The following is a 16,135-nucleotide window of genomic DNA, read 5'->3' on the forward strand; positions in this document are numbered from 1 at the left end:
CTCCCGGTTTGGATCAGATCACCTGATCCAGTAGCGATGGCAGCAGGTGGTTCGGAGAACGGGTAGCAAAAATCCCTGCCCCTCCATGCCCAGCTGAGCTGCGTGATCATCAAAGGGGTTTTTTTAACTTTTAAAAACATTTTTTCATCGGCCGAAAAAATGCTTTTAAAAGTAAAAAAAAAGCCTCTGATGATCGCAGCAGAAGAGGTTGTAGAAAAAATGCTTTTAAAAGGCTCCTCTGACGATCCCAGCTGAGTTGCCTGATCGTCAGAGGCTTTTTTTTCTTTTAAAGGCAAAAGAAAATGCTTCTAAAAGAAAACAAAAGCCTCGGACAATCAGGCAACTCAGCTGGGATCGTCAGAGGAGCCTTTTAAAAGCATTTTTTTCTACAACCTCTTCAGCCGAAAAAGTTGTAGAAAAAATGCTTTTAAAAATAAAAAAAATAAAAGTTGGCCATGCCCACCCAGTCACATTACCCACCACCACCAAGCCACCCCACAGAACTGGTAGTAACAAATTTTACATTTCACTACTGCTCTGGGCCTCTACTTCAGCCCCAGCACCACTGCTACTGAGTGCCACTGTGCAAGGAGCTAAAATGGCAGAAATGGGAGTGATAGACAGGGGGATAGTTGAATCAACCCTGCATTTGTAAGTGCAGATAGGTTGCCAAGCGCCCAAATTTTGATCGCATGACTGTGGGGATAAAGTAATGGCAATAACTATGGGGACTGAATATAAATATCATTTGTTCAATACTTTTGTGACTCAGAGGGACACTTATAATTATTTTATTTAACAGCGATACTTTATAGTCAAATCATCCCAAGGAAATTAAATGCTAGTAAGCAATTTAGTAATTTGAAGGATTATTTTGCATTTTACTGTTATTTTCAGTATATAAAAACAGCACAACCCTATTTATTTTCAGTAGAGTTTACTGCCAGATCAGTGTCCACAAGATATGGTTTATGATTACATTTTCTTTTCTTAATAAGTTATGTGTGTCTCATTTTAAATTCATGCTTGCATTCTTTTTTTAATTCATTCATTACAAGATGAAGAAAAAGACTAAAAGGTTAAATCACTTAAGTTCTTTAAACCAGAAGCAAGCTAAATTATATTGTACATTCTCTTTCTAGTTCTATCTATTACTCCTTAAGATTTTTCTTTGTTCTTCATGCAAATGGTCATTGGTTCATCTTCTCTCACCCAGGACAGTTATGTCACATTACTTGACTAATATGCATGCATTTGCCACTAAAAGACATTTTAACTGAGAGCTGTCACATCCGTCATCTCCACTCGGGCTGGTTAAAATTTTTATCTGCCGTCTTGAATTAATTTCAACTTGCCTGAGCGCAGCAGGGGATTTTAGAGTGCTTTAGTTAAATTCTCATTTCAAAAGAACATCAGAGTAAGTCTCCCAATTTAGTTTTTTTTTAAACACCCTGTAATTTTTATACTACATTGTTCAAACAGTGAGGTAATTATGCCTCTATTGGAATGAATGAATTCGCTAGTTTGCAAATTAGCACTGTCTTTATTTCAAGGCATCTGACTAAAATAAAGTATATGAATGAAAAATTAGAATTGCAGGGATTCTTATAGTTAAAGAGGTAAAGAAAGGAAATAAAATAAAGAAAAGGAATCAAGATAGTTAATAACAGTGTAATAAATTTAAAAATGAAATTATCATTATAATTTTTAATTATTTTTAATAGTTGTGAATGCTTATTTTTAAAGATTTCACTTTTTCAGAATATCAATAATGAATATAATAATGTATAATTTCCTTGTGGGTGTAACAACTTGCACTCAGAATATTTGTAGGTTTGTATTTTCTACATTGCAATTTAAAAATTATATAGTTGATTCTTATCTCTATTCTTAAATAAAATAAGATACATTTCCAAGATTTTTGGTTTTAGAAAACTTATTTGTGTATTTCTTCTTGCAAAGGTATGGCATATTGTAAATATAAAGTATTTATTTTAATATATAGACATTTGGGAAATTTTGATGTAATATTTTCTTTTGCTATTGTTTTTTCCATTTTCTCCATTCTTTGAAAGAGCTTAAGAACATGAACCATTGCCAATCTGATCTGTAACACTGCTGTGAATTATGCTAAATTAAGGCAGAGTGACTAATTCAAGACATCCTGGAAGTTTCATAGCAGAGTCTGCATTTTAGAAGTTGTCTTTTTTAATTCCATTCAATCATGTTTGATTCTCTACAAGAGCGGTCCCCAACCTTTGCAGCTTGGCAGCCCAGCTGGGGGAGCAGAGGGGAACTGGGTCACGCAAGTGGTGGGTTGGTGTGTGCCGCTCACAATGCACAAGTGATGTGCCAGGGTGCACACAGCAGCTCAACTTGCACAGGTTGAGTTGCACACAAAGACTGCACATCGGCCCGCTGCTTGTCCAAGTATAGCTGTATGTGCATGCACACTGGCCAACCGCTCACACATCCCTCTTCCAAATAGGCCATGGTAATGGGCCGTGGCTGGAGGTTGGGGATCCTTGCTCTACAAGTCTCTTGGCAAGGTTTTTCAAAAATGGTTTGCCATGGCCTCTGTCCTTGGGCTGAGAGAAAATGACTCGCCCAAGGTCACCTAAACAGCTTCTTACCCATGACAGAACTAGCGTTCATAGTCTCCAGTTTCCAACCTGATGCCTTAACTACTTCACCAAACCAGGTTTCAAAACCAAGTTACCTAGTTATACTTTACAGCTCTTTTAAGTACCACATCAAAAAATTTAAAAAGAATAGTGAAAGACAAAGACCCATCTTAGTCTAACAACATGAACTAATCACATGATTCTTGGATATTCACAAGAAAAAGAGAGATTTTTGACAATTTTTGTCAAAATTTTTGACAATTACTGCTTAGAACTATGTTTGGAGCCATGTTCTGAACACAGTAATAAAGAGTTTTAAAGACAGCTCTTCTTAAGACTTATCTCCATGAATTTTTCAAATCCCTTTTTTAAGCCATCCAGGGTTAGTAGTCATCACAATGTTTTGTGGTATAGTAATTAATTTCACAAGTTAATTACCCCATGTGAAGTACTTAACTTTTATTTATTTTAAATCTCCTGCATACGTTAACATTAATATAATTTTTCACATATATGAGTCATGTGGAAAACTCTTAAAAATATCACCGGCTATGGCAAACCTCCTTCCCAGGCTGAAGGTAATCAACAACTGGCAGATGACCTGAATGAGTTTTACTGCAGGTTTGAAAGGAAACTACAGCCACCTATCTCCACAACCCCCATCTCAGACACACCAACAACAGCCAAGCCTCCTACAACTGACCCCATTTCATTGGGTTCACAACCCCTAGTGATCACAGAAAAGGAAGTGCAGGACCTATTTCACAGACAAAAGCCAGGAAAAGCTCCAGGCCCAGACAAGATAACTCCTTCTTGCTTAAAAGTCTGTGCTGACCAATTGGCCCCCATCTTCACCCATATTTTCAATAAATCACTAGAGATGTGCTATGTTCCTTCTTGCTTCAAACGCCTACCATCATCCCAGTGCCAAGAAGCCCACCATCAAGGAACTGAATGACTACAGACCAGTTGCTCTAACATCTGTAGTCATGAAAACCTTTGAAAGGCTAGTGCTTTCCTACCTGAAAACCATCACGAATCCGCTCTTAGACCCTTGCAATTTGCATACCGAGCAAATAGATCAACAGATGATGCTGTTAATATGGCTCTGCACTACATCCTACAACATCTTGAGTCTCCAAAGACCTATGCAAGGGTCCTTTTGTAGACTTTAGTTCAGCATTCAATACCATCATTCCAGACATTCTTCTAACTAAGCTAAACCAGCTACAGGTACCGGAACAGACTTGTAAGTGGATCACAAGCTTCCTAACAAACAGGAAGCAGCAGGTGAAGCTAAGCAAGATCACATCAAATACCTGTACAATTAGCACAGGGCCCCCAAGGCTGTGTGCTCTCCCACTTCTCTTCTCTGTATACCAATGACTGCATCTCCAATGATCCATCTGTTAAGCTACTGAAGTTCGCAGATGACACAACAGTGATTGGTCTCATTCGAGACAATGACGAATCCGCATATAGACGAGAGGTCGAACGACTAGCCTTGTGGTGCAACCAAAACAATCTGGAACTGAACACACTCAAAACCGTAGAAATGGTGGTAGACTTTAGGAAAAACCCTTCCATACTTCCACCTCTCACAATACTTGACAACACAGTATCAACAGTAGAAACCTTCAAATTTCTGGGTTCTATCATATCGCAAGATCTAAAATGGACAGCTAAAATCAAAACATCATTAAAAAGGACAACAAAGAATGTTCTTTCTGCGCCAACTCAGTAAGCTCAAACTGCCCAAGGAGCTGCTGATCCAATTCTACAGAGGAATTATTGAGTCTGTCATTTGCACCTCTATAACTGTCTGGTTCGGTTCTGCAACCCAACAAGAAAAACACAGACTTCAGAGGATAATTAGAACTGCAGAAAAATAATTGCTACCAACCTGCCTTCCATTGAGGACCTGTATACTGCACGAATCAAGAAGAGGGCCGTGAAAATATTTGCAGATCCCTCGCATCCTGGACATAAACTGTTTCAACTCCTACCCTCAAAACGACGCTATAGAGCACTGCACACCAGAACAACTAGACACAAGAACAGTTTTTTCCCGAAGGCCATCACTCTGCTAAACAAATAATTCCCTCAACACTGTCAGACTATTTACTGAATCTGCACTACTATTAATCGTTTCATAGTTCCCATCACCAATCTCTTTCCACTTATGACTGTATGACTATAACTTGTTGCTGGCAATCCTTATGATTTATATTGATATATTGATCATCAATTGTGTTGTAAATGTTGTACCTTGATGAACGTATCTTTTCTTTTATGTACACTGAGAGCATATGCACCAAGACAAATTCCTTGTGTGTCCAATCACACTTGGCCAATAAAATTCTATTCTATTCTATTCTATTCTATTCTATTCTATTCTATTCTATTCTATTCTATTCTATTCTATGTATTTATTTTTTTTTGTTTTCCGCATGTCTTGGTGAAGTGTTGTAATCTGCTGTAAACTTAACTGAAACATGCTGAATGAGGTTAATAAAAAATAATATCCAATGCATGTAAAGAATATGATATTGGTTAGACCTAATCTATGAACTATATTAATGTACATACATGTTATTCTAAGGACTACAGTAAAAGAAAGGAATATTCCGGAGTAAAAATATTCATACTCAAAAGAAAAAGAGATAGGGAGAAAAACTGTCCCATTATTACATTAGCACTTCTCCAAATTAAAATAGCAAATTTAAATTATGTAATTATTCAATCACATAAAATGTGTTATTCAGTTGTCTTGTGACACAAAATCATACTTCAGACATGGAATAAGTTTTGACTCACTCTGTTAATCAGTCAGAAATTAAATCTACATTTTGTGATTGAGAAACAAAATAATTTTAAATATACAAAAATTATTAATTAATTAGCAAAGCATGAATAGTTGCCACACCTATTTACATTCTACATTATGTAAATTTGCTATAAATATATATCTTGCCTCTAAAAAGCATCTATTTTGTTTCATCTTTCTTTGTAATGAAACTATATTGATAGTGATTTCCCAATCTTCTGCTACGTCCTATTCAGTTATTTTCATTCAACACACACTTATACATAGGCAAACAAGTGTAAGGGACAAGATCTGCTAAATCTTGAACCAGTATGAGGTGCATACATATCTTGCTTATTACAGCATGTCATTGACAGAAGATGATATGGCCATACAATAGGTAGGGTCAGTAGGTGACTCTTTGATCTTTCTTCTTTCCATGCATCAGCCACATGGGAGTTTGCAGGGAATATTAAGCTAGTAGGATAGACAGCAATTGGCGATATGTTTGGGATGTAATATCTATTTTCTTTTTTTAATATCTTACAACAGACTGAACATTACTTGCTTATTTATTCAATTTCTATTAACTGACCATCTTAATCCAACTGACTCAATTTACCTCAAATAGTCTATGTCCTTTTGAAAGCAACAATAATATCATTAGTCAGATAAAGTATATACAATCACACTGAAGTTTCAATAATTTTTTCATCAAGTATGATTTACATTTTTGTAGCAGAATAATTTATTTCTTTAATCAGGAAAATCTTTCATGAAGATCAGATGGCTCCTTTAGCCATGGTAAAGGAAGAATTTAAATATAATCAAATAATTTGAATATACTATAATAATCTGCATTTGCATCTTTTTTCTAGTTATTAAAACATTTAATTACCATTGCATACAACCAAAATACAGTTTAACATTGCATATGTATGTCCATAAACAACTTGGCATGAATCAGCACTGAATTGAAGTCTTCATAAGTGAAGCACAAAACATGACTTTATAAGGAAATAAAATGTTGTTTTGTTTTTTTTAGCACTCCAGTAGCATCTTCTTTCTAATTTGGGATCTGAATGACAATGATTTTCAGTAAAATTTGAAAATATAGAATACAGTCGCTTGTAGCTGTCCCAAACCATTGTTGTTTACTATTCCTTCTATCATAATACAAACATTCTGATTCTCACATGGAATACTGAAATTAAATGCTATAGGTATGAACAATATGAAGAGAAAATGCCTACAAAGCACATTTATGTTGCTTTGAGTTCTATGATAAAATAAGAGTTATGTGTATTAAATAAATAAATAAAAATTAAATTCCTCATGCTGACTGGAGAATTCTGGGAGTTGAAATCCATATATCTTAAAATCCCAAAGGTTGAGAAACACTGTAATACAACTTTCACAATCATATGTTAGAACTGGAAAAATTGGACTTGACAGTACATATTTTTGTTAACAATAAGATATTTCTAAACTTCAGATATGGGAAACTATAGCCCTTTTATGACTTGTGGACTTCAACTTCCAGAATTCCTGAGCCAGTCATAAAAGGGCCATAGTTCCCCACCCCTGTGTACACTTTAATATTTTGTCTAGATCTGTCTAGATTTTCTCCCAAATGGCAGACAACCCATTGATTTATAGTTGAAATGGTAGACTTGTGAACTATTGTATCTGCCTCAGAGATTAAAATTTGTTCCTATTTTAGTTTCTTATCAACGTGGTTGAATTGGATCAGCATAATTTCTTAAAAATCTTTTGCAGTTTCATCTTTCACAATGTTACTAATTTGATTCACTTAACAAATGTGGCAAGAAAAGTCGTAAAATGGGGCAAAACTCACTTAATAAATTTCTCACTTAGCAACATAACTTAATTGTGGTCATAAATCAAGGTCTACCTGTGTATATAATATTTGTGGAATGGCCACATAATACTCAGACTCATTTACTTTTTTTATTTCTTTAAACTGAATAGAGATGTCCAGTTCATTTTGTTGATTTTGAAAATCAAAATACTTTTAAGAAATCGATTAAATGATTTCTAAAAAATATCCAAAATTAATCTATTTGGTCAGAATAAAACCAGAATAAAATAGTTATAAATTTGGTGTGGAAGAGAACCCAACAAAGGAAATATTAAGTTTATAAACAGAGAAATTAAAAGAACATTCCCCAATTCCCCAAAGCATCCCTATCAGAAAGACAGTTGGGCAGTAACTTGTTGGCTTGTTCCCTTCTCTATTTTAAATTTTCCTCCTTCCTCTTTCCTGGTCACATATCTGAGCACAGATATAATTAACAGCTAATAAACAATTCTGGGAACCATATTATGCATTCTTTTCCTAACTTCTTTTACTTTGAGCTTTGCTAAGTAGAGTTAATATGACTAGCATTATCATGGAGAATTGTTGTGAACTACAACATTTTAATTGTTATGTGAATTTTTTAAGGGTAATGGTTCCATATCCAATTTATTCAAAGTACCTTTGCCTTGTTGTTTGTTACTCAACTTAAATAGAATACTAATCACCTAAGCCTATTTAAACTTGTTTAATGCTCAGAATTGTATCAGCAAATCTAAACGTAAATGAGAATTGGGTATACCTAACATAGATATATATGAAGCACTGTTTTCCAGATACTTCATTTACACATTTATTTACTTTTTAAATAATATGTTGAGAGAGAGAGAGAGAAACTTCAACTTGTTCAATTAATTACCATGCCGACAGTCAGTTTGCTGTTAGTGTAACAGACTAGAAAACCAGGAGACCATGAGTTCTAGTCCTACCTTACATACAAAGTCAACTAGTTGATCTTTGGTCAGTTACCTTTTTTCAGCCCTAAAAAGTTGGCAATGACAAACCACTTCTGAAAAATTTTGTTGAGAAGACTTGCAGGGACTTGTTTAGGCGGTCTTTGAAAATCAAACTCAATTGAACAGAAAAAAAATATATATTAATGCAATGAAATGTTTTGAGCAGTATTTTTTTCTTTTTGTAGATACCATATTTGTTAAAATCAAGTTTTAAAATCTCCCTCCCACCCATTCTATTCTATGTAGGCTATTTAGAGAATTCTTAGCATAAGAAGAAATTGATGTCAAAAAAACCTAAGAAGACTAAAGACATTAATTTAGACTGACACTGGATAAATTGTCTTTCTTGTTTGCAGTCACACAAATGGCAATACATAGCTTTTTACCACTGAGGTGTTTATAAAATACAAAGCAAACCAATAAACATTTGCAAAGTATCACGGAGGTGTAAGTGTTGCTAATTTAGTATGTGTCTAGCAGTTCCATAAGGTTGAATTCACTGCACAGTTTTCAAGCGTTTATCAGTAAGCAGGTTATACAAAGAAAATAGGAATGGTTGGCACTAGTTTTGCAATAGATGTTAGAAGGATTCAGAGGAAATGAACAATCATTCAGCAAGCCTGTTTGGGTAGTCTCTGATTTATCACAGCTTACATCTCTTGCCTGCCAGCAAAGCTAAATTCATATGTTATTGTCCCAAACCTGTCATTTTCTGTACTGCTTTTTAATCTTTGTCCCAGAATTACACTCAGAAAGGTCACTGCTATCCAATTAGAACCTTATCAAAGATGCACATGCAGTCTGGATTCATGCTTATCAAGAATGGGTCATAAATCGAGAAACTGCACATCACAAAGTACCATTACCATAATGAATAAATGAAGGGCAGGGGAGAGACAGTGACAAAAATAACGGTGTGTTTGTCAAGCAGGCCACTGAATCCTCTTTTTCTTTGTTGTTTAAGGCAGATATATGACTGGAATGGTTTCCTAGCAAAAGAAATAAAGATAGGAATGAAAGATAATTAATGGAATTTGAAGAGGCTAATTCATCTATTATTTAAATAAAATGATAGAAAAAAACCAAAAACATTTTTTAGGGGGATTGGGTATATTTCAAACTGTTTATTTATTTCAACTGTATTAGTAATACCAGGCATTGTAAAGTTTAGATATTATATGTATTTAATTTAATAAATTAAAACTATTTTAGATAAAGTATGCTAAGATCTTTGAATTAGTAATAAATGTTTAATATGTTTTACAATCATATTAATTAATGTTCCAAATAAAAAAAATTATTAATAAATAAATATTTATTAGTAAATAAAATAAATAAAGTTTTTTATTTGGAAATGTGCAAAGTGAAGTTTGCACATTGAAGTTAAGCAAAGTGTTATATTACCAATTAACTATATGCAAATGTTGAAACTTTTTTAAAAAGTTTGCCTAATATTCTGTAAAAGACTACAGAAGCTGCATTCACCAATTTTTTCATGTACTGCATGAGTACAGAAAGATTTTCAAGCTTGGAGCAGAATTCCAAATGCTCTGGTGACCAGTGGCAGATTAAGGCTCACTGGTGCCCTAAGCACTGACAAATCTTGGTGCACCCCTTCTTTGTACATACTGTACAAATGAAGCCAAGTTTAGGCTACATAAAATTTTGTGGTGCCCCCTTTGGGCCTGGTGCCCTAAGCACATGCTTAGTCTGTTTAATGGTTAATACAGTACTCCTGGTGACAGTGACCTTCATCACCTTACTATAGTAATGTATTCTCCATTTTTCAGGAATAAGCTTAGGACAATCATCTGAAACTCAAAATACTTATTAAAGATTTTTATCTACTTCATTCCATTGTACTTTTAGTTTTGGTTTTGTGTTAGGACAGTATGTTTTTTTGTTTCTTTTACTATTTTTTATTATATATGCTTTTATAAGTATATATTACTTTTCTATATTTTATAATATATAATATATATAATATAATATATAAAAGTATATATTACTTTTCTATATTTTACACACACACACATTTACAACCAATTATCTCTTCATCCCATAGCCCACCTCCTATCTATAGCCAAAAACAAATAGCATCATCTTTGCAGGCCTAGTGTTAATAAGCTGTCTCATAGTGTTTCATAAACTTGTTGTTTGTAGTTCTATTTTCAATGCCAATCTCTAACTTGTCAAATAAAACTTATTCCTCATCTGCCATTTCTTCCACCATGTCTTTTGGACACAGTCTATCCATAGAATCAAATATTGTGACTTATTTTGTTGATACTAATTTTGATGCCATTTCTCAAAAGTGTCCTTTAATATGTTAAATGTTTAGTATGTTAAATGTTAAAATATTTTGCATCATTTGCAACACACCATCAATTAGCTATTAATCAGGTTTGTGTGAGGTTTTTTTTACTTTAACTAAAATCTTTAATTCCTTCGTGTGTCGTTTTTAAAATTGCTTTTCATTATTTTATTTTGCAAAGTCTATTTCCCACAGTTGGATTCTGTATAATTAATCCCAAAATTTTATTCCAAATTTATCTGGACCTTTACTCTATTTAAAATTTTAAACCATCAATTTAGATTTATTTAGATTTTTGCTGCTTATTTTAATTGTTTAAAATTTAAAATTTATGATTTTCTTTCATAAAGGATTGAAGGAAATCTAACCCAGTGTTTTCAGATTTGTTGATCCAAAAGTCTCCAATAATTAGTAAACAAGCAATTTTTGAATATGATTAGAAAATGAAATTTTTAAAATTAGTGTTGTTTCAAAAGTGCTGACTGTGCTTATGAGCAAGATGGTTATTTTAATCATCTCCCAGTGTTCAAAACCCACTGGGAACTGCTGCCTTGCTCCTTAGATGGTGCAACTGTTCAGGGTGCATGTGGACAATTTTCCATTTCCAAAGAGCTTCACTACAGTTGTTGGCTCTGCTTTTTTGCAGAGCTTTTTCAGTCCATAGAATTTTTTCTTCCAGGAATCTTTTCTTTATAATTTATTTTATGATGTACACTTTAAAAATTATATGATTGAGGAACATATTTTTTGTGGAATAAAAAAAAATAGAAGCTATTCATATAGCATCAGACATAAGAAAATGGGATTGTTCATCTTTTAGTGATAACAGAATCATCATATTAACAAATGATAGTCACTTTTTAATCCTCTCAGTTCACTTATTTTTAAAGCAAGATGGATTTTTTTTCTTTTTCCGATATATGACATTTGCTATGAAACTTGACAGTGCCAATCCAGTTTCCCAGGTGATCATCTGAAATCTTTCACTTTAATAAAGCCATCTGGGATAAGTGGATTCTAACAAGCATTTGCAATCACTTCTAAACATAATAAAGTTTTCTTGCAAGATAATTATATGCTAAACTTCACCCATTATTAATATGGACTCTATTTTTATTTATTTTATTCATTGTATTGGACTTAGACTAACTTTATGTCACTTTGTACATTAATCAGCATACATCAAAAAGGAAATTTTGTTGCATACAGCTCTCAAAGAGTCTCCACCTCTAATATACACTACATAAACATCACTAAATAAATAAATAAATAAATAAATAAATAAATAAATAAATAAATAAATAAATAAATAAATAATTCACGTGTATTATATGACACGGAGAAACAACAGTCTAGTTTGGATGTATACATGTACATAGCAAGAGAAACAGATCTATTTTAATTATTTCATCTATTTTTCTTAAGTTTTATTGCTCCAATGTCTCCTTGTGCATTTGAAAACAACATCTTGCAAGACCAAACTGAATAAGCAACAGTTCAACTGATAATTATTTTACAAAAGCATTCCCATGTCTCCTTTAGAAGATTATTAATAAAGAAGTGAGAAATTACAGGATCAAATCCAGCATCAAGCAACTTCAGGAAAGGCCAGCCAAGAGTGGTTGAAAATGCAACAGCTGGAAACAATCATAGGCTAACTACCTCAAACCCTGGAGAGTCAAGTAGTTTGAAAGTGAAGGTAATGAGGCATACTGCCTGTTTGAACGGTACATTCTGCAGAACTAGGATTCTTCAGAATTCCTATGGTTACTATGGGCTGTGAGCAGGATATAAAATTCAAAACTCAGTATATTTTATCTTTTCACACTTATTCCCTCCAAACAACTAATTTTCAGCAATGGTGTTGTCCTTCTTTCCTTTATGTATATGGTTGAGTATGAAATACAGAATTATTTAGTATTTCACATTTATTTTAATCATTAAAGTTGTAAGTTATAAACATATAACTTATAGTTTTAAGTTATACTTTATTTTGTCCTGTATTGTGCAGAGCAAGATAATCATTCTCATTGTCATTTTCAAAATTTTGAAAGGAAGGGAAGGTTGTCTTACCTGAACGTCCCTTCTTGGAGAGGGGGAAACGGCTGTCAGGATTGGGTTAAATCTCCTCGCTGCTGATTGGACCGAGTCTTTTAATTTGCTGCTTAACGTCCCCGTCTCCTCCTAGCTTCTTTCAGCTTTTTCGGCGAGGATCCGACTGCAGATTGACGTGTCGTACTGGAATGAGAGAAAATTAGTGTCCTCCCACCCTGGTACCCCAGATTGACAGTCGCCTTGGGAGGGACTGACGGCCGTTTCCCCCTCTCCAAGAAGGGACGTTCAGGTAAGACAACGTTCCCTTCTCCCAGTCGGGGGAAACGGCCGTCAGGATTGGGACATACCAAAGCTCGATGTCCTCCTGGGAGGGCTGATGGCGACCTGTCACCATTGATGAGTATGCACCGTCTGCAGCACACGTCTTCCAAACGCTGCGTCAGCTGACGCATAAGAGTCCACCCGATAGTGTCGAATAAATGAAGTGGGGTTGGACCACGTCGCTGCTCTGCAGATCTCGTCAATTGATGCCTGACTGCTCCAAGCGGCCGAGGAGGCTGCGCTCCTGGTAGAGTGTGCTGTAATATTGCGCGGCACAGGAAGAGACTGACTCTCATAAGCCGTAGCTATAGCGGCTCTGATCCACCTCGCTAGAACAGATTTGGCCACCTTCTGACCCATAGAGAGTGGCTGGAACGATACGAATAGGGCCTCTGTTTTGCGAAAGGCCGATGTTCTGTCAATGTAAATTTTCAATGCTCTCCGTACGTCCAGAGTATGCCACACCCGTTCCAAGTGGTGCTGGGGATTAGGACAGAAATTAGGTAGTGTGATTTTTTGAGCCCTATGGAACCAACTGTTAACTTTCGGAAGGAAACTAGGGTCCAGTCACAGCACCACCCTATCGGCAAAGAAAGTGCAGAGGTCTTGGCGAACTGATAGGGCCAACAATTCTGACACCCTGTGGGCTGAAGTTATGGCCACCAGAAATGAAACCTTTAGCGACAAAAAACGGAGTGACGATTCTCTAAGAGGTTCAAACGGTGTTTTCGTCAGAGCATTGAGAACCGTGTTCAAACGCCAAGTTGGGAAGTGGTGGACAACAGGCGGGTTGACATTAATCGCTCCTCGAAGGAATTGGTGAATGAGGGAATCTCTAGCAAGGGATTTCCTTAAGCCACATCTCAATACTGAGGAGAGCGCCGCTACTTGCCTCTTGAGCGTATTAGTTGCCAAACCAGAATCCAGACCCCGCTGTAGAAACGACAGAATGTCCAAGACCGATGCTGAAGAGGTTACTATATCCTGGGAAGAACACCAAGCGTCGAATGTCAGCCAAGTGGCTTCGTAGATTCTTTTAGTAGAGTCTCTGCGGGACGCGGGTGTCGATGACCGGGTCGGGAACATGCACCGTGGTTAAGATTTTCCGCTCAACCTCCACACGGCTAGGCTGAGCCACTGTGGTTCCGGGTGTAACAGTGGTCCCTGGCAGAGGGACACCTGGTTGTCCGGGATCCTCCAAGGTTCTCTGATTGATAGAGTCATTAGATCCGCAAACCAGGGTCTCCTGGGCCAGAATGGGGCGACCAAAATCAACTCCGCCTTTTCCATGAGAAGCTTTCTTATCACTCTGGGAATCAGAGGAATCGGGGGAAAGGCATATAAAAGGACTGGGGGCCACCTGCTGCGCAGAGCATCCACTGACTCCGCTCCCCGTGATGGGAACCTAAAGAAGAAACGCGGGACCTGATGGTTGGACCTGGACGAGAACAGGTCCACTAGAGGGAGTCCGAAACGGGCAGATATTTCCTGAAAATTCTTTGGGGACAAAGACCATTCCGATTGGTCGATAGTGTGTCGGCTGAGGGAGTCCGCCGTATGATTGTCCATCCCCGCAATGTGTTCCGCTTTCAGAGACTGTAGATGGAACTCCGCCCAGTGACCGAGGCTGAGAGTTTCTTTCATTAGAGTGCGAGAATGCGTCCCACCCCATCTGTTCACGTGCGCCTTCGCGGTCATATTGTCCATAAGGACAAGAACATGTCTGTCTCGAATGAGGTCCTTGAAAGTGAGAAGGGCTAGATGGCACGCAATTCCAAGAAGTTGATGCCCTGGCCCCGTTCGGAGTGGGACCACTTGCCCTGGGCCAAATGTTGGTCGAGATGCGCTCCGCATCCTGACAAGCTGGCGTCGGTGGTGATGACCACCCTCGTTGGTTCCCTGAAGACTGATCCTCTGGCTACCACCTCTGGATTCCACCAAGCTAATGAGTCGATTACCTCGCGTGGAAGAATCACCCTTCGACTGGACGAACTGCACCGGTTCCTCTGGTGTGGTAAGAGAAACCACTGGAGGGGCCGAATGTGGAGGCGAGACCATGGGACAATATCGTAGGAAGAAACCATTTTCCCTAACAGTTGGGCAAGCTGCTCTAAGGGAACTGACCTTGAATATCTAGACATGAGAGCCAAATCAGATAGACTATTTTGGCGTTCTATCGATAGGAAAACCATAGACGATCTTGAATCAATTTGAGCCCCTAAGTGGACGATGTTAGTCGAAGGGGTAAGATGGCTCTTGTCCCAGTTAATCGAGAAGCCGTGCAATTGAAGCACCTCTATGGTAATGGAGAGATCTCTATCTGCCTCCTCCTTAGAGGACAAGAGGATAAGTATATTGTCTAAGTAGGCTTGAAGCCTAATAGGAATCCTCCGGATATGAGCCATTAAGACAGCCATGATTTTAGTGAAAACCCTGGGGGCCGAGGATAACCCAAAGGGTAAAGCCCTGTATTGATAGTGAGAGCCATTAAAATAAAACCGGAGAAACTTGCGGTGATCTCGTCTAATGGGGATATGTAAATAGGCCTCCGTCAAATCAATGGAAACCATGTAATTCGCCTGGTCTAATGCACTCTAGGATGGAACGTAATGAGTGCATTTTGAAACGGTGATAGGCTACATACTTATTCAGAGCCTTGAGATCCAAAATAGCTCTCCAACCCCCCGACGGTTTGCTTACGACAAAGAGCCTAGAGTAGAAACCCTGTTTATGTTGATCAACAGGAACCGGCTGAATGGCTCGAATAGCCAAGAGATGATGCACCGCAGAAGCCACAAGGGAAGCACTGGAACTGCGGTTGGAAACCGGGCATCGCACAAAAACCGTCGGGGGAGTGGAGAGGAACTCCAACGCAAGGCCGTGGCGGATGGTATCCCGAACCCAGAGATCGGTGGTGGAATAATCCCATTGGGCAGAAAAATGAGCCAGCCGGCCTCCAATGGGAAGGTCCCTGAGGAAATTACTTGAAACAATTATATGGTCTACCCCGCCCCCCTCTGAAGGACCTAGGGGTTGGAATTTTGGACCTGATCTGACCTGGTCGGTACGCTGGGAATTTCCCCTGGGCAAAGAAAATCTTTGTTGTCAAGGACCCGTCCCTCCAAACTCCTGGTATTGAAAGGACGATGAGGCAGTCGAGGGACGAAAATAAGGCTGTTG

General features: G+C 37.3%; 1 protein-coding gene across 8 annotated transcripts in view; it reads right to left on the reverse strand.

The window, feature by feature from the left end:
• The window catches only part of ROBO2 (roundabout guidance receptor 2), a 668,594-nt gene that overhangs the window by 338,152 nt on the left and 314,307 nt on the right, over window positions 1–16,135 (reverse strand). Inside the window, exon 2 of one of the 8 annotated variants that reach the window (XM_058184868.1) lies at window positions 9,132–9,254. The exons of the other annotated variants lie outside the window; for them this stretch is intronic. The gene's annotated coding sequence lies outside the window, so the exon portion shown is untranslated. The remainder of the gene's footprint in view (window positions 1–9,131; window positions 9,255–16,135) is intronic. 8 annotated transcript variants of the gene reach the window in all.

Source organism: Ahaetulla prasina, chromosome 5 (assembly GCF_028640845.1).
Source record: "Ahaetulla prasina isolate Xishuangbanna chromosome 5, ASM2864084v1, whole genome shotgun sequence".
Classification (NCBI taxonomy): Eukaryota; Metazoa; Chordata; class Lepidosauria; order Squamata; family Colubridae; genus Ahaetulla; species Ahaetulla prasina.